Source organism: Agelaius tricolor, unplaced genomic scaffold, assembly GCF_023055355.1.
Source record: "Agelaius tricolor isolate 1412-34295 unplaced genomic scaffold, bAgeTri1.0.p SCAF_3, whole genome shotgun sequence".
In the NCBI taxonomy this organism is placed as follows: domain Eukaryota; kingdom Metazoa; phylum Chordata; class Aves; order Passeriformes; family Icteridae; genus Agelaius; species Agelaius tricolor.
The window spans coordinates 2,710,935-2,730,633 of NW_027269263.1; the positions used below are offsets into that span (position 1 = coordinate 2,710,935).

General features: G+C 40.3%; 1 protein-coding gene across 8 annotated transcripts in view; it reads right to left on the bottom strand.

The window, feature by feature from the left end:
- CALD1 (caldesmon 1) overlaps nucleotides 1–19,699 on the bottom strand; it is a 173,161-nt gene that overhangs the window by 96,383 nt on the left and 57,079 nt on the right. For all 8 annotated transcript variants that reach the window (XR_011678463.1, XR_011678464.1, XM_071422126.1 and 5 more), the window contains one exon: nucleotides 10,411–10,504. The gene's annotated coding sequence lies outside the window, so the exon portion shown is untranslated. The remainder of the gene's footprint in view (nucleotides 1–10,410; nucleotides 10,505–19,699) is intronic.

A 19,699-nucleotide genomic window follows, 5' to 3' on the forward strand; every position in this document is an offset into this window, starting at 1 on the left:
AAGACAGATGAGACCTAGCAGTGTCCTGTGCCCACAAAGTCACACATAAATGCTTTGTATTAATGTGACAAAAGAAAGTTACACTTGAGCACTGCATAAAGCAAATAAATTTTCAAATTGTTTCCATCACTTAGGAACAGTGCCTCAAATATCTGTGTGGTCCAGAGGGGAAAAAAAAAAAAAGAAAAAATCCATCAAAGAAATAGGTGAGGGAAAAAAAATCATTTCTGTACTAAATGTTACCTACTACCATTCCAAAAATCCTCTTCCACCAGTTTCCAAAACCCCTATGGGCTCTCCTCCAGCCTCTCCTGTTGCCGTGTAATTCCACCCAGCTCAGACATGAGCACACATGACTGCTCACAGTGTAAGTTCTGGGCACCAAAAGCACATGAAGCCCCTTTTTCACAGCCACAGGGGGTAGATGGATGTGTACAGAGAAGAATCAAACCAAAGTCACAGATGATAATGCTTGCAAACTTGAAGGATTCTTACAATCTATACTCCAGATTTACAAAAAAATAAAAAACCAAAGCACACTAACCTGAAAATAGCTTGCACCCTTAAAGAGAACAAAGAAAATAACATCCATATCTAAAAATCATAAATAAACAGCCAGATTTTTCAATGCTTACCTGAAGCAAATAAAACCTTTACAACTTGTAAATACTGACAAGTGTCACTTCAGATACTGTTAAAGAAGTCCCTTAAATATAAAATACAGGTTGCTCTCTAGTTAAATCCTTTCTTCCTTGCTTTTCCACAACTGAAAGTAATTGAAAACAGAAGACATGCATCTTGGTGCAGCCTAAGTTTTCAGGAAGTATAAATGTAATTATTTACACAAACTTGCACATCAAGTTTGCTCTCAGTTGCACCCATCTACCTTCACACAAAGCCAATTAAAATCCAAATGCATCAACACTTAGAGTCACATAAAATAAACGAACCTATTAGGTGATACCATTTGCAAGACACCCCTAATAAAATCCACATAAAGATAGCACCAGTTTTCTTATCCAGGGAGTGCTGCACAAGACACAAATTCATAATGTGCAAAAACTCACAATGTTACTTCAAAGAAAATGGTGTCACAAACAAAATTATAAAAACACTGCCCAAACAAGGTGTTGTATAGGGAATACATGTTATTTCAAAGTCTGAAGAATGTGCACATACCTCAAAGAGGGCACACCCAAGGAACAAATCTGAATTTTTACTATCTTTGCTACTGCTTTAAGTCCATACTGTTTTGGTATTTATATTAAAAAGGAGACAGAAATATCTTTGGAGATGACTAAGCAGTTTCTTGATTTCTATTAAGTACCAAAAAGCAGCCTTGCCAATTTACCCATATTTAAGTTTCTACAACTTAATATAAACTCACTTCCAAGAACTGCATAGGTCTTCTTAAAGTATGTGCAGCAAGAAGTCAATGCTGTGCCAGCTGGCAGATTAAACAAGCCATTAAATAGGCTCCTACTGAATTTAAAGGATTGTTTTTCATCTTTTCCCTCTCTTCTCCTCCACATCCAGATGTATTATTTAGGGGCTATTTTCCAGTACCAGTAGAAAAAGTCAAAGAAATGCCCTTGGCACATAATGAGTTTTCCCTCCAATGTGGTCTCCTGCTGCACTTGGAATTTATTCCATTACTGTATGGCTTGCAATGGTCCCAAAATATCTCTGACTATGTGAAAAGATGGGGAAAATGTGTTTGGGATAGGTATGGTTCTTCATTTGAAAGCAAGGGCAGTCTGGGGTGATGATTTCACTCAGCCCATCGCTGTCCCAGTGTGCCACCCCACAGCCTGCAGCCCCCTGTGCAGGAGAACACTGTTGCTCCCTACACATTATAGCTGAGTAAGGCAAAACCCACCAGGACTAAGGACAAGGCCACCAGCTTCTCCTTAGGTTGGCAGAGAAGCTCATTTCTCTGCAGTTCCTGCAGGACTTCAGGGATGAGAATTAAAGAACAGCTGTGGTCAAACCCTTCATAGGACAGAGGTCTTCAGCATTTCATTCTTCCTCAGAGATTCAATCTTAAACTTATCTGATGCAGAGGAGCTTTTACAGAGACCTCTGTGAGCCAGGGGGAAGTTTGATAAAAGGATCCATGTTTACCCCTGAAAGCATTTCCTACCAAGGTTGTTGACATAGAAACCAAGAAAGAAAGAAGGATAAATGAGAGAAACCTGCAACTGTCTAATCCAACAAGCACTTTGTTTGTCTTTCCTGACCAATGAGTAAAGTGTAAACTCCTGAGTTTTGTAACAATGTATAAAAAGCATGCCTCCTATAATAAAAACGGGTTTGAAAAAATCTGAAAATGGAGTTTGCTTTGTATTGTGACCGTCTCAACTACAACAATCTGAACATCGTGATCCAGCAGCATTCAGAGCGTCAATGAGCCTAGAACAAACATAGATATTAAACCAGCCCTGGTGTCATCTACAAAGGAAAAAAAAAAAAAAGAAAAAAGCTAAATAGCATTATTTCAATTTAAAACGCCCATATTTAAGTTTTCCAGATAAAACGTCCCAAAAGATCCCAGCTTCAACTGAAGGAGCAGCAGTGCCTTCTGAAATGCCTGATAAATAATTTTACAAAAATTGAAAATTTCAGGCCTCTCTCAGTATTTCAGTTTCCAGTCAGTAAAAAGGAGCTCAGCCCCATAAGCCTGCTACTGAACAAGAAAACCAAGAAGGGCTTAAAACCAAGTATAGATACACAAGGAGAGGCTGAGACAGCCAGCACTGGAACCTGCCCATGGCTTGGAGCATCTCCTTTCCCAGGGCAAGCAGCCCCTCCCGGCTGGTCCCACAAGGGGAGTGAACCCCTTTGCTCCCAGCCAGACCCACAGAACATCCTGGCCCCTGCAATGACTTCAGCATCTGGCTCCAGCAGGGTGCAATTTGCCAGAATTGTTCTGGGGGTCATACACATCCCCCTCTCCCTTCTTGAGGGGTAGTTTAGGTATTAATTGCAAAAGCTGAAGTGTAAAAACCTGTGTCTTGCATGTATTCTTTGTTTCTAATCCCCAGTATCCGTAAGGGGACTCCCTCACTTGGCTAGCAGTCGGGATTCATTAGACCTTTTATGATGATTCTTTCTGTTGTGCAGATATATGATGAATCTCAGATGTTTAAATATAACAGTGCTCCATTGACCTTGCTGAGTACAGTTGGAGGGGAAAAAAGGTAATTTTCCTCAAAGAAATGTTAAAAATGTGTCTCCACTACAGCACAGATGCAGAGGATAAAGAAACTCCAGAGGGATTAAAATATTTTAGATTAATTTGGAAGAAGGCCACATTGTGTAAAGCCTGGTTAGTTTGGGCCTTTCCAATTCCACGCCGTATAAACAAACCCATTTAAACTGCATTTGTTAGAAGGAATGTTTTAGAGGAAAAAAAAAAATCCCCCAAAGCAGTTGTAACTCAAATGACCTCCAGTTCTGTATTCTCTCCTTACTGCCTAAAGAACAAACATATGTACAATATATTCTAGCCAGAGTTTGTGCAGTTGCTGCATGATTCATACTGCTTGAAAATTAAATCATTTAAGTAAAGGGATTCTGGCTCCCTCAAGCAAGGTTTTAAAACTGAAGCAAGGTTGGTTTTGGAGCCAGCTTCCATGCTTTGAAGAAGACCATTGCTTATAGATTTTTGCTTTGGGCTGGGTGGAAGAAATTAAAAGATGAAAGTAAATTGAAAGCAAGAAGTGGAATGAAAGGGAAAAAGGGGGGGAAAGAAAAGAACCTGTAAGATCAATACAAATATATAAGAATGAACCTAATGTTCAGCATGTCACTGACTGGCAGGAGCAAATCCTTAAATGTTTACTCACTTTCAAGGTCAAATTTGACCCATTTTACTCCTACAGAAGAGAGCTTTTGCTCCCTCCAAAGGGAAAAATCAGATTCTAAATAACCATAACAAATAAAGATTTGCTGACCCTCACAAATTAATCAAATTGAGACACAAATGAACGTGAGAGTAGCAGCCAGAGGGGTAACAAAATTAAACACCCACACTTTAGTCATTTTTGAATAATCAGCATCTTCAAGACAGTGGGAACTTTAAATAAAGGAATTTTCCTTATCATCAACCATAAATCCCAGAGTAACTCAACTTTAGGAATAACCTATCTGCCATGTGGATAAAGAGGCTTCTCCATAAGCCCGGGCCTCCTTGTGCTGTGGAAATGGCAGCCAAATACTTCCCTGCAACTCAATCACTGCACAAATTCCTCATCCCATGGAGGACAACTGGCACACCTGAGTACAAAATGTTGTCTTCCCTCTCCCAAACACCCAAAAGAGCCATTATTTATTATTTCACCACTGTCAGCATCTTGGAGAGGAATATGGCAACTTGAAGCTCAGAACAATACAACTCAATAGTTTGGAACTCAAAATGAGGGGGGAAAGTTGTTTTCATTAAAAGGAATGCATTTTCAGATAACAAAAAGATTAAATTAAATTCTAGGATTTGGGGGCTAGCATCCCTTCTCATATCTCATATCATGGCCATAAAACTCATAAAACTGGGATGATGGCTTCTGCAGGTATCACACATTTGTTAGAACACAATTTTCTTGCTAAAATGCTGCCTGTTTCAGTTCTCCATGTCATTTTTCCTCTTGGTTGTTTCTTCCCATTTGTGATTAACACATTTCTCCAGCATCTCACACACATTTTCACTTTGGCTGCTTCTTTAGCCAGCCCTGTGCTCCCATACTCAGCCTCCTTGCATGGATGGAAGGGATACATTAAGCTCTCCTTGGAGATACTCCAGGCTTGCAAGGATATAACCATAAGGAGAAAGCTGGCTAAGGGGACTCTTACATCAACAAAAAAAATCAAGACAGAATGTGGAACTTCTTGCGGTTGGGTTTTGTTCTTCAAATGTCATGTATGGACCTTTGTTTGTTGACATACCCCTCTACACATTCATGAAAACAAGATGTTCTCCTGTCACTTAGACTATCATGGTAAGACATTTTAAATAAATACTTCACATAATTTCAGAAACAGATGTTAGACAGTAAAATTGGATGTTTGCAATAGAAATGGCTGAGTCCTATTTAGTAGTGCTTGGAATTTTCTGTTTTATGCTTCATATTATCACCAGCAATGCATGAAAACTCAACAGCTATTACATCCTCAACTTTTCTTTTGAAGTGTATTTATCTTTAAAATTTACTCCAAGAAGTTCACAAGTAGAAGTGAATATTTTTCAATACACTTAACTCTGCCCTTTCACTCACATGCCTGCTACAGTTCTACACGCGTGTATTTTTTATTTTCTGCATCTTCAGTAGGAGGTGGGATTGTTGGCTCTACCATCTCTCACAGAGGCTAAGAAAGTGTAAAAGATACTCAGCCTACATTTTGCTTCTCTGGGCAGTTCTAGCCTCAGTGTTACTCCTTGTAGCACTCTTGGTTAAGTGTTTGTGTACTAATAACATAACTCCACTGTTAATATTGCCCTTCCCTGACTGATTCAAATGGAGAATGTCTGGTACCTGTAGTAATAAACTTTGAAAAATTGCTGGCCCTTAGTCCAGTGGCAGAAGTAAGATTAAGTTGATTTCTTCATAAATCCCATTGTTTCAGCTTATTTACATGATACAGCCAACTTTTTGTGGCCTGAGTTAGCCAGGATCAGTGTGGTGTTAAGGTCAGAGACACAGCAGGGACACAGATGTGCAGTGACATCTCAGTGCTCAGTGTTACTTTTTCTAGAGACTACATAGATTTTTATGGAATAAAATGCCCTGAAAATTCTGGTAAGAAAAAAAAAATGAGAGAACAATTAATAAAAATTACTAAATCAATTAAATTTTATGTTGAGTTTCGTAGACTTTGCTCATGTTTTGTCATTCAGGATTTTCTTTGTGCATGTAAGGAAAACAGCACTTAGATTATTCTCACCTTTAACAGGAGGGAAAAACATGACAGAGATTTGTGTCTCAGTGATAAAACTAGCAAAAATAGAACACTTAAGATAACCCAGACTTTGAAAAACATCAGTAAAAAGCCCCCTGAGCTCCATGAACATGTTGCAGACTGCACATGTCACATAACTACGGACTACAATTTTTTTGCCTGAGGCTCCCACATTTAACAAAGGGAAACCCTGCTTTCAACAAAAGATGCTATTCTAGTTATGTGCCCTTTTACCCTGTCAGAGGAACAGCTGGTATCATAAAGTCACAGCTAATTTGTATCATATCTGCACTAACAGTCAGATTTAGTTTGTATCAAACTTTCAAAGTTGTACTTAATGCCAGTTGATGGATGACAGCTTTTCTTGCCTCCCCCCTTCTCAAAACATATTTAAACATCACCTCCCATATTAAAAAAAAGCCCTCCCAATATTCAAAATACAAGCAGTCTCTAATATGCTCACATAACCGAAATACATGTTAAATATAAATCATTAAAACTAGCAAATTAAAAAATCTTAAAGAAGGGTGCAAATGCTATACCAGCAGTTCTGAAGTTCAGTGACAAATAAACAGCACTTTAAGACAGACACATGGGTACTAAGTGTAATGGAAAAGAATTTTATCCTAAAAAGAAGAGCAGAAAAAACCTTGCCTCAGGTAATCTTTTGAAGTTTGGGGTATCTGTTCTCCAGATTCCAGTCTGCCTGCAGAGACTGTAAGAGTTTTTTCAAGGTCAGCACTCAACAATTTAGGGAAGACCAATTTCACTTATTTTTTTAGGGGACCTGTTTCTCATTTAAGCTATTAAATGTCATCTACTTTCATTTTAAGACCCCTGTAGCAGAATGCCTTAACTGTGTAAAGGGACTCTAGTGCAAGTGAGAGTCAGGCCAAAGACTCAACAGTTCCAAACCCACAGAGGTCACATGAGAAAAAGTTGCAAAAAAAAAAATTTAAAAAATTTTTTAAAAATCAGTTTCTTGTTGGAAAACAGGCATGGGGAACTTCCAGAGACTGGGAGTTCAAGCTCAGTTCATACCAACATCTAACAATGACGGTGTGCTGCTGAGGCTATCCCAGCACAATGCCTGAGTACACAACATGAGCTGGAGACAAGATACTCTTCAAAATTTCAGCTATTTCTCACTTCTGTATTATATAGAAATACTGGGCCAAGGCATATCATGATCTGCAAGCATCACCAAACTGTGGGCAAGGAAAGTCTGTGCAATGCTGCACAATATAATCATTATCAGGGTTCTGAACAATGGGCCCCATTTATCAGAGAGAGATTGGTGTGCTCTGTGAAGTTACACACACCAAGCCAACAACGGCCCTGGGAAGTCCAAAGCAGCAGCAACAGAAATGCAGGTTTTAAGTGACAGGAGAGCTCATTGTGATGGAGCTGAGAGAGAGCAGTTCTCAATGAAGACTGAAGAACCCCAGCTCCCAGCCTGACTTTCCCTCAGCACTTGCATTGCCTGACTTAGAAGGGCAATACTGCACAGAGGACAAAGACACAGCTTCTGCTTGTCACTGCTCCCTGATGGACTCCCTGCCAGTGAGCAGGGCCAAAGTGCAGCACATTCCTGCCACCTCCTCTCCAGTGAGCTGGATCTGCTCCCTACCTACTGAGAAGATGCAAATCATCAACTCCACTCTCTTCACCCCAAGCACAGCAGTGATTCTGCCCTTACATATGATCCTTCTGCTTGTTCAGAATCTTTTTAATATTTTTTTTTTCAAATGTTCTTAAACCTCTGACAAGGCACAGTCTGTCAGAAGCAGATTTCTCTTCAGCTACCCAGTGTGTCCATTTTACACTTCCTAGGTGGAGTAATTTCTGGAAAACAAAACCTGTTCTTCATCCAGAACTTGGGATGAGTCACAACAGGATGACTTGTTTGGGTTTACCTTTAAATGAAGAATAACTTTTTATATCTAAATGATGCTCTGGCTTTGTTTACAGTCACTCCAAACAGTTGTAACACCACCTCAGCCACACAAAACCCACCAGGCTCATCTCTCACAAAAGAGCTTTGCCCAAAAAATGCCCCAGCTGTACTCAGAGGTCACTTGAGGTCCGAGAAGTTACAGGAAAACTTGGGCAAGATTGAGTTCTGCCCCTCCTTTTCCAAGTAGCAGAGAGGATGGATGAGAGAAGGAAGACCCTATGTCCATCTAACTTTACCACACAAAGCCATAGAAAATATATTCAGAGACACTACAAAAATGCTTTTCTCCTAAATGGTTATTTAGGAGAAGCTGACCAAACCCATTCTTACACAATGTTTCCTAATGGCAAACATCTTTCAACCAAACAAATATTTCCAAGGGAAAATAAAAACCAATCATCCCTACCCAGTGACTCTGAACCTTGACCTTTGAGGGTAGCACTTATTCTTGAAAGTAATTCATATAAGCATGTCACATTGCCTTCCAAATTCAGGTTTGACTGTACTCAAAAACTAACAGAAGACTTGACAGGACTGTCATGATAATACTAAACTGTTACTGCCCTTTATATTCAGATAGAGATGTATCTCATTTCTAGCACAGAGATAATGCTGGTTTTTTCCTTTCCAAATGAGTGTATTGGTCCACAACATTTGCTTTAATGATTTTTTTTAAAGGCAACTAATGACCTATTCCATGGTATTTTTAATTCACATCCCCTAAAATCCATCCCCCTGTTCAACCAGCTTTGCCATGTGAAAGTGGAGGTTAAGTATGGAAAATATTATCAGATTCTACTTTACTTTCTTGTGACAGAATTCTTTTGTCACCTTGACAAGTGCTGGGCAAACACCAGAGGGACTTCATCATGAGAGAGGTGACATTCACCCTGCATCCTACACTTGGAGAAGATGACTCAGTCCCTAGAGGACAGATTTTCAGATGCAATTTATGAACCAAAATAAGGAACCAGCCCCAGCTCAGCCTCAGTTTTGAGGGATTGAAGTGCCTTCTTTCAACACCTGTCTACAGACACAAATCCAACTGCTGAGGTAACAGAAACACTCTGGAGGGCAGTCACTGCTCTCTTTGAACATCCCATCCTTAGCATAGGGAAAAAGGACTTACATTTATGACCCCACTTGCTTTTGAACACTATGGCCTCCTTCGCCTGGCTTCATAGTTTTAAGGAATTTAAATACCTCATAAACGCACTACTTGTGGAAGCATATGGGAACTTTAAGCTAGACATCTCATGGGAAGAAGTGTTCCATGGGAAATTCCACAACAGTTTGGCTGGTTCTGAATTGAAAAGAAATCCTAATTTTGAAACATCAGCATTTCCTACAACTGGAAATACCAGATTGCATCTGGCTTCAGTTTTAAACACTCCCCCCACCGAAGGCTCGAAAGTAACACAGAACTGCAAAACAACAACCAGGGCAGAGAACAGCCTGCAACGATTATCAGCCCGTTCAGCACTTGCACAAACCTTCCCAGAAGTGCAGACAAAGTTAAATTTGCTTCCCCAAGGATGATGACAAAACCAGCTGAAATGGGCCCAGACCCAGCAGTCCTGATGGGGAGGGAAGGCTGCTGGAGATGAAAGGCAAGGCAAGCAGTGTCCAGCCTTCTGCTGTGTGTGTCTCCTCCTCCACACTGCTCTTGCCAAAAAAAGAGGGGCAGAGGAGGCCCAGGCACAGAAAGTGGTCCCCCACCAGTGACCAGCAGCTCCTTATACCCTGAATTGACTGAAGATGATGGTATTTAAGGGGGCTGACTCAATGCTGGGGCAATATTTCTGACCCATCATTCTGCTGTCACAGGCACTGCCTTAAACTTTAGAGCCAGTTCAGAGTTTGTCTCCAGCCTGGAATTTCCGTATATTGAGGGGCTAAAGTTTACACACATTATAAACACTTCCTTTAAATGGTTTGTGAGCCCTCACTTGTTCTAGCAGTGAAAGAACAATGTTTGTAAAAAAAAAATGTCCAAGTGTTCCATGTTGTAAATGGTCAGTAAACACAGTTACTTGGTCTCTCACATACTTCTCAGAGACTGCTTGCTCTAAAAAGAAGACACAACAGGATAGCAGCACTCCAGCATATGATCATAACACAAATAAATATGATTTTAGACTCCCACTGCAAGAAAAAACTGCTCAAATCAAGTGGAGAAACAGAACTTTTAAAAGAATGGCCATACACTGACAAAATAATTACTGAAAAACACAATGATTTTTGAGTTGAAGGTAAAATTCCACCTGAAATGCTTTAAAGCCACTATAAACTCTGAACAAAGTAGTCACTGGTGTCAGTGACACCAGAGGGACAGAAGCCAGGGGTCTGCTGCAGGGTTCTCCACTGACTTTCACAGGAATTTGCATCAGCCTCCAAAGAAATAAGAAAACACACAAGGAAAAAAAAGCCTCAAATAAACCTCCCAGCTTCTGAATACCACAGGAAAGGAAGTCTGAGGTAACTTCTTTGATCATACTCACAGGAAGGCAATCAGAGGAAATATTCTGAGCTTTTCAGTAATAAACCAGCTGCTTGATGAATCAAAATGACGACTCCAGAAAAACGAGGTGAACTCTACACAAAAATAGAAAAAAAAAAGAACCTTATTTAGCAAAGGCCTAATTACTCTGCATTCTTCATTTTTCTTTGGTAAAGTCTTCTTTAATGACACTCCTAGAAAGTCAGGTGTTTTTTAGGAATGAAATAAAACTTTAAAAGCTTTAAGACACCAAGAAAACCCACTGTTCAGAGCTCTAGAAATTACAATTTGACAAAGGAGATTTTGATTTCCCAATACCTCTTAACCAGATCAGTCACTAAAATATCTTTAAGAAGTGAAGTTGATACAGATTGTTGTTGTTAGAACAAGATGAAACATCTTGTCTGACCAACAGTGAATTTTCACAGCACAGACAGGTTTCCAGCCCACCCCCCTAAGGATATAGGATATTCCCTGCAGTATAAGACACATTCAAAAAAGTACTCTGCAGAAGCAGATAAACAGTAAGATGACAGTCTGTAGAGGATACAAAACTATTCAGTTTAACCAAACTTAAAAGTCAAACTGGGGAAAGAGTTCATAGCAATTAGTTTCTACAGGCAAACTGAATTCATCTTGCAGAAGTAAAGGTACAGGAGGGAAAAAAGAAACCCTGAGATGATTATACAAACAGCAATCAACTTGAAACGAGCCAATGACACTCAAAACTTCTTGGTATGTGAGGAAGAGCTCCCTGAGAATATTAGGTGGCTCCCTAAAAGGGTTGCATGCATTGGAATAAGCTTCCCACCCTGAACAATCTCTGGGTGACCTGGTAGAAACCCACAACGGACACCAGAAAATGCAGAAAGAACAAGATTCAGTGAACTGGGGTATTTTTCCCTCTGCATTCAGCTACTTCTGTGGTAGAGTACAGACACACCAGAGTAAAAATAAAAACTGCAAGCTTTCTTCAGAGAGCCTCTAGTGGTCTGTTCTCTTTAGTGCCCAACACCTTCATGTTGAACATCTGCTGCCAACAGAGGAAACGGATTATTTAAAAATCAACCTATTTTCAGTCATTTTAAGATAATAGCATGGGGCTGGTACTTGCATTCATCTCTGGTTATTCACTGGAAACTCAGACTTTTCAGGACTCACTATAAATGGCTGTTCTGTAATTTCAACAACAATTTTACAGTCTGGTCTCTAAGTTTTAAGACACCTATCACTAATTCACATTATTGCAAAGACTGGGTGGCCAAAGGCAGGAATTTGATCCCATGTATTAGGAGTTTCAGTACTAGACTCAAGAGATCTCAACCCCAATTTTATGCTGAGCATTACTGTGCACATCTCACCTAAGAAAAAAGAACAGTGTAAGAAAACAACCCTGATTTTCAGGGTTGAAAATAACAACAAGAACTTTAAATCTTCTTCTTCCTCTCCCTGGTTACACCTGCTCACAGCAAGAGCAGACCAGGCTCTGTCAGTCCAGAGCTTCAACTCATGAATAACAAGGCCCTTCCAGGTCACTGAATCAATTCTAACTTTTCCACTAAATTGAAAATCTTACTTTGCTCATTTCTATGGTTTAATGTGCCCCATTTGACTCTCAGCAGGAATAACTTCAAGACATTCAGATTATGCTTTTGGAGGGTCCTGGGTCCAAAAGCCCTTTTCTGCCTCGGACCATTTGTTCTCTTTCAATCTCTTCAAGATTTCTAAAATGGACACAACCCCCAAAAATATTTCCATTTTTTTCCAACAGTCATGAAGACTTTTTCTGCTGCTCTCCTTGTATTTGCTCTGTTCTAAACCAACACTTTTCTGAATCAAGTTCAACATAATTGGTGCTATCAATAAAATGACTGAAATATTCTCTCACAATGTTTGCCTTCCAAAAGAGATTCTCTCCCACCACAATTCCATTGTAAGCTGACTATGAAGGGTTATGAACAATTTAACAAAAAGGTAATTTCCATACAACTTCAGCGTGAAGGAAGTTCAGGCCCAGGTCAAAAAACAGACTCCATAAATCCAAACCCTCCAATCCAACAAACATCCCTCAGGTTTGGACACACTTTGGGCTGTAATCTTCAGTGGTAAAATTGGCACCATTTTTCCTGATTCTTCAGTCCTTCGAATTCCCCTGACCATAAACTTTGGGTTCATGTTCTGTTCTCATTTGTGCAATGGCATTAAAAGCACCCCAAACCTTGGCACACACCCAGCACTGCACATTCAACACTCAATTTCCAGCTAACATGGGCACTGTTATCCCAGTGGGAATTCTGGGAATCATAGATTCTCAGATAACACAGGACAGTAGTCATTAAACACAATTTTAATAACTGAACTGCTTTTATCAGAAGTTCTTAAAAATGCTTCATCAGAAGTACTTTGTGGCTTAAGAAGTTCAGGAATTGCTGCTCCCTTGATTATAAAAACTGGAGAAAACAAATCCTGTCCAAGGTCACTCAACAGTTGACCTGTGACATTCAAATGTGGGTTGGGGAGGGCTATTAAAAATTTACGCATACACACACAAAGAAAAGCATGATTTCACTCCCCCCTGCTCTGTTAATGAACCTGGTTCCATTACACCTGGCAGTTTTGGATGGAAATAAAGTTACGGGGCCTGGTTATCAAACTCTGTGTTGCAGGTATTCCATTTTATCCTAGAGATCCCAGCAGTGATCAGTATCAGATGTTTAGAGTAGAACACAGGGACAGGGAAAGTATATAATGGTGCTTCCCACACATACTCTACAGCAGCTTGTGACTTCCAGAATGCCTGAGTCAAAGGTGGAATCCATATATTTACTGATCTCCATGGCAGCCTTTTTCCATTAGGTTCAGCAGCTGCCAACACTGAAAAAAAAATCCTGTGACACAGTCCTCACTCACCTAGTGCCCAGCTAGCTCTGGTATGCACACAAAGCATTCAGCATTGCATCCCATACAATGGAGCAATCCCAACGCTGACAGCAAGGCGGTTAAAAAGCTGTCTGGGAAATAGCACACCTGGGTTTCAGTCCCACTTAGGAAAATGAAATTAAATCAGTAGGAAAGAGTGGGAACATAAAGAGTAGTTGAGAAGTGCATTTGAGTATTCTTTGTGACAAAGGAGGTAACCCAGTCTACCTGCTGCACTCTGAGTTTGCAACTTGTTAGATAAAAGGAGTCATCCTCCAGTGAGTAAAACAGCAAATATTTCACACAATCACGGAACAGTTCAGGTTAGATGACACCTCTGGAGATCACCTAGTCCAATTCCCTGCTCCAAGCAGGCTGCCCCAGCACCAGGTCCAGTTGGGGTTTGAGTATTTCCAAGGATGGAGACACCACAGCCTCTCTTGGAAATCTGTTCCAGTGTTCATCTGTCAGAGTAATAAAGTTCTTCCCTACATCTAAATGGATTTTCTTTACTTTCAAGTGCTGTCCTTTCACTGGCACCTTTAAGAAGACTCTGGTTTGGTTGTTTTTATTGTCATCTGTCCCCACTCCCATAGTGACAGAGTCACAGTGTGTGACAGCCATAGAGTGGCTGTTAAGCTTGAATCTCACCCCAGTTACAACTAGGAATTTTTATCCATAGATTTCAATATTAGCTGTTGTGCAAATTATTTCTTTTCCCTTGAGTCATGAAAATGACAGCAGGAAACCACCTTTTTTAAAAAATAATCTAGGTGAAATATTTCTTTGAATACCCACTTCTTCCAGAACTACTTTTCTCCTTTTGATTTTTATGTTGTCACTGTTGTCATGTAATTTATGTTGGAAGACATAGAGGGAGCACTTAAAGCTTTTCCTTGGACATGCTATGTGCAAGAAGAAGGCTTCCAATACAAAATTTGGCAACTGAGTGTTGCCAGCAGAGAGGGGACAAGAAGCCTCAAACTCATCCATCACTAGGATACCCAAAAAAGCTGCCCAAGGAATTTGTCTTCTATCATGACCTAGAAAGGGGAGGTGTGCTCACACCTGTGAGCTGCTCACCAGACACTTGCACACAGCTTATCAACACAAAACAACAGTTCAAAGTGAATAAAAACTCCTCAAGCAATATGCTTGAGTTAACTTAAAAAAACACAGTCAAATCCTGCTGGCTTCAGGCTAAACACACATTTACATGCTCTGCTGAACACAGTTTGCTGTACCTGAGCTCCACCTCCCAGAGGGGTGCAGCCACGTCCTGGGGGAAAAGTTTTGTGAAGGAGAAAGCAGTATGGCAGAAGGGAAGGGGAAGATCTAAGATCCTTCTAATGAGAAACTCATCAAAGCTTCAGAAAATGACAAATTTCCCCTCCACCATCTTAAAATGCCAATTATCCTTACAGTGACTTGAGTAGTACATTGACAGTAGCAGGACACACTGATATTTTGCAGGAAAGTCACTGCTCTTACATTCACAACGGTACTCTCTCAACAAAAAATGAGCATCTTTCAGATACAATGACTGCCCTACATGCAGGGTTTCATTCTGCACATCCTGGCAAGGAACAGGAAAGAAAGCCAAGTGCTTCCTGAGGTTAAGCACACCCAAAAGGAGGACTAGGTACAGCTGATACTGAGTGAAAGCAGATTGTGAGATCTGTGCATGGCAATTCCTGAAAGCAGAGGCTAACAAATAAGCAAAGTATGTGTGCATCTGAGCAGATGTGGGCTGGAACAACATCCTTGGCCATGCAAATATAGCACTTGCTTCCTTCTTTGGCCACATTTGTGCTACTAAGCAGAAACCATTTGCTAACCACACAGCAGTGGCATTCACATTAGCAGAAAACCAGACTCCTCATCTCTTCCTGCTTTGCTCAGCACTTACTGACCACAGGAATAAACAGAGTTCTGTGCTCCTCAGCTGCTCCATGCAGGATCTGCTGTTCTCACAGGGACATCAGTGACAGCAGGAGCAGGCCAGGCCTGTTCCAGAGCAGCCCTTTGTCCTCACTAAACCTCGCTGCCAACAGAGCAGCGACACGCACAGCAAGGAAAAGCCAGCTGAAGGGGAGCACTCCCCTCTCAAACTCTGTGTTTGCAAGAGAAAACATTTTAAAATTTAAAAGCCAAAGCTGGTGATATCCCTGTTTTTAATCTGGAAATTGAACATGAGCTCCCCTACATCACTGGCAGTGGATACAGGCATGTCTGCTACAGAACGTGCTTCTGAGGGGAACTCTTTACTGCTCATAAAAAAGTCCCAAATTCCTTGCAAATTCGCTGTCCCTTTCAGAAGAGGGTTCCAGAAAGCTCAGAGCTCTAATCCAAGTTGTTAATAATCCATAAAAAATACAGCATAATAATTCAAAAATAGTCTCTTCCAACAGACAGTAAATGGAAACTGCCTGCTTTAAAGCATATTTTGACAGCTGCTAGCATCATTCGACATTTCAAATAAAACAATCTTCTCAAAAGAAACAGAGTAAGCTAAAAAATTTGAAACAACAAAAAGGTCTCTCATGAAAGCTGTGATTTTCTCCTCTTCTGTGTCATCTTCAGCTATTGCACAGAAACACACTAGTGGAATGGGAGAGAGGGGGCTGCAGGGAAAATTCTGTGAGCTGTATCCTTTTCAGGGAAGTTTAATTAATGGCATTTCTGAGAAGAATTTTGATTGACAGGATTAGTGCCAGCACTAAAAGTTTCTATTTGTGGATCCTGGAGCTCACAGCTCCCATAAAAAATAAAGAGTTCAGAAAAGAGCTTTGTGCAAATGAAGGCATTCCCTCAGCAGGGAAGGTTCATGTGAACCTCTTCTGTGGCTTCCCTTCACATGGGTTTTTCTCTGGAGATAGGGTAGCAGAAAGTCCCCGGAGAACACCCTCCCCACGAGGCAAAAGGTTTGCTTCCAGTTTCTAGGTTGGTCCTCGGGGAAGGTTTCTAAAAGGAGTCAAAATTAAACCCTAAGAATGAGTGCTCCCAAATTTTGTGGAGGGAAACATTTGGTTCCACTTTCTTTTCTTTTGGATTTATTTCAGCTTTTAGTTCAGACTAACTTTTACTTTCTAAATTCCCACCTCCTTCCTGCTAAGACAATCTAGTGTTTTCCCAGCATCACTCAGCTCAGAAGATTTCAATTCTCTAATCACCTATAAAGACATTGGACAAATGATTAAGTTGACCACAAGCATTGTGTTTTATTTGATAATTGTCAAATCTTTAAGTACTATCTCAAATAAGCCATCTTTACAAGGGGTAATGCATTACATTCCAAAGGAAGAAATTGGAAATGAGCCAATGCTGCTCCATTGCAAAAAAAAGGGAAGGACACAGCATTCCAGTTCCCACAGGAAGCACACACCAGTTTGCTGTACCATCCTCCAGAAACTTTGAAATGGAAGAAGAGAAGAAGGGGAAAAAAATTATCCTCTTCACTTTCTACATCCCCTTCCCTAGCACCTTCCTCACAGGATAAAGTAGTTCAGATCCACTTACTCCATCTCAGAAGTTTTTGTGCATCTTGTTTGCATCACATCTGGATGGTTTTGCCCCATTTTCTCCTCTGCTCTTCTCCTGCTTTCCCTCAACTCTATTGTTCTCCAGCTTATTTGCTCACTCCTGTTCACATTCTCGCTATACCAACCCTTTAAGGCTGCAGCATTACTATCTCAACTTCAATTACCTTAAAAATGCCTGCAGAAAGGAGCAGATAGCCCTGAACACTCAAGAGCCTCTAGATGTCTACACAAATACTGGAATTTTAGTCTGCTCAGGAGAGCAGACTGATTGTTACAGATGGGCACCATAAGGACCCAGCTTTGTCACCATGTGCTGAAAAATGGATCATCACCCTGACTTCTTCCTGTTCTGCCCCATGAATGGGGGAAATGAAGCTGCAGGAGAAGGCATGGCAAGCACTGTCCATTTTCTAACTTTTCACTCCTTGTGCAAACAAAACCTGGCAGTTTGCAATCCATCATCTAGAGGAAAACCACCAAGGCTGCCTGTCAGCCTTCAAACACTACCTGTGTGCTCAGTGATACCTGAGCTTTGCCAAACCCACTCCATTTATTTTAATGAACTACAAGTCATAACTTCAAAATGCAGTTTTGAATCTCTCCTCATATAAACAGCAAGGAATGTGCTCATGGAAAAAAAGTTACCTTGGTCACACCTATAACTTTTCCAAAAGGAAGGGCAAGCTCAGGTACTGCAGATGAAAATCAAGATGACTGAGCCCCAGCTACTTGTTTAGACTGTTAGTCTTGCTTTCAGTGGTAGGAAATATTACATAAAATCCATGTAACACATACAAGCTAAGTGCAAATGATGAAAGAAATCAGCAAGGGAAAAGAGGCCAGAGAGCTGTTGTGATGGAAGAATAGCAGCTGGGAAAACTGAAGTCAACCCAGCTATGTTATTTTTTAATTAAAAATAAACATAGCCTTTGTTGCCAAGGGATTGGTTAGCATTCCATTAAAAAAAAAAAAAAGGAATTTTATTTTACTTCATTCTCATTCCCCTCATAACCTTCCTCCCCTCCCTGTCCCCTCCTCCTCCCTCCAAAAAAGTATTTATAGATTTTGCAAAAAAGAACATGGTCAAAGTTTAGCTTAATCTGCAGCACCACATAGAACCACCTATTTGTAAGGCATTCTCTTTCTCTCACAGCAATGCCTCTTGGATTAAAAACAGTCAGACTACAATTTAATTTTGTTCGTTATTTTGTCCTTTGCTGCTGAGGTCCGTGTTAGCTGTACAAATATGCATAACTAAAGTGCACTAAAGTGTGAAGGGTAAAAACCCTGTCTGGACAGCCCTTCTAGTGAAGGTTTCAGCAGAGCCATGTTCATCCTTCCAAGTTCAGCCTTGCTTCTCTTTAACACTAAAGCAGCTTTTGCTCACATCTGGTTAAGGGTTTGTGCTACTTTTTATGAAATTTGTGTCCAAGACCAACGAAGATCTGACATTTTTTCTTTGCAGTCCTCATTTCACAACAGAAGTGTGGAGTCACTTAACAGAGAAAAACCAAAGCATCCAAAGACTCAGTTGAGGATTTTCACACATTCCAAGGACTCAAAGGTTAACTATTTTTAAAGGCTGGCTACCTCATTATCCTCTTTACCCACAGCTTTTCATTCATTCATCTTTCACATTTCTTGTGTGCTTTTATTATGCCTGACCTCAGAGAAGGTTTCTGCTACCAAGCTCTTCTCTACACAGCTTCCACATCACATTTCAGAATCTTATCAGGCATAACCAACTCCTATTTTCTCATTCACCATCTGCTTTTCTAGTTACACATTTTATTTAAGATGTTTTAGGCCATTACTCATATGAAATACATATCCAGAGGCAGTTGCAATTGTTCTGATAAAACACATAGGAGTCGAGGGGGCAAACCTCTCCAAACCAGACCAATGATATGCATGTTTTCTGTAGAAATATCCATCTTCAACTGAGCAAATACATCAGTTCTAGTTGAATCAAAGAAAGAGCTATCAAATAATTAGGCACTAAGCTAAAGGGTGAGAAAAGAGAATTAAGGTGTAAGTAAAAATAAGTGCATGTACATCCTGAATCTCAGGTAAGTACCATCACATCATCAACTTAAAGGGTGCTCAGGAGTGGGATTGTTTCCTGCCTGGACTGTCTGGAATCACTCCAGCTTCCATTACAAGAAAAAGGGAAAATTATTATTTAATTATTCATTAGGTGCAGAGCAACTATAAAGAGAGTCATGACCAGCAGCAGCAGAGTACAGGATAGCAAATGCACTCACATATTCACAAGAGAAAGGCTCAATATTCACCCCCAGCTGCACAGAGGGGCATTTCAACCTTCAATCTTGCAAGGAGATCTGAAAATAGATTAGACTGGAAGTGTGTCTCTTTATGCTTTTCTATTTAACACTCTGCTTCTATGCATCCCAATGAGTTTTCAGAAAGATTTTGAATTAATGAAAATATAAAGACAGAAATCATTTTTCACCCAGCTCTGGTCAGTATGTGCTGACTCACATCCAGATTCCTCCAGTATTTCAATCTTCCATTGACTCCAAAGAAAATTTGTGGTTGACCACAGAGCAAAAGCTTAGCTAACTAAATACCATAATGCATATTATTTGCCATGCAACACTAAACACAGGAGAAAGAGGATACGAGCTTGCAAAACCTTTTTCTTTATGCTTTGCATATTTTTTGGAATAGGAAAGATAACCACATTAGGCAAAGCAATGTGTTTGTTTTGTCTCAAGGACATTGGCTCACAAATAAATGTTACTGCAACTAGTCAGAGTTCAAGTCATTGGTGCCCAAACTATAAAAGAAAAGAAAGAAAAAAAGAAA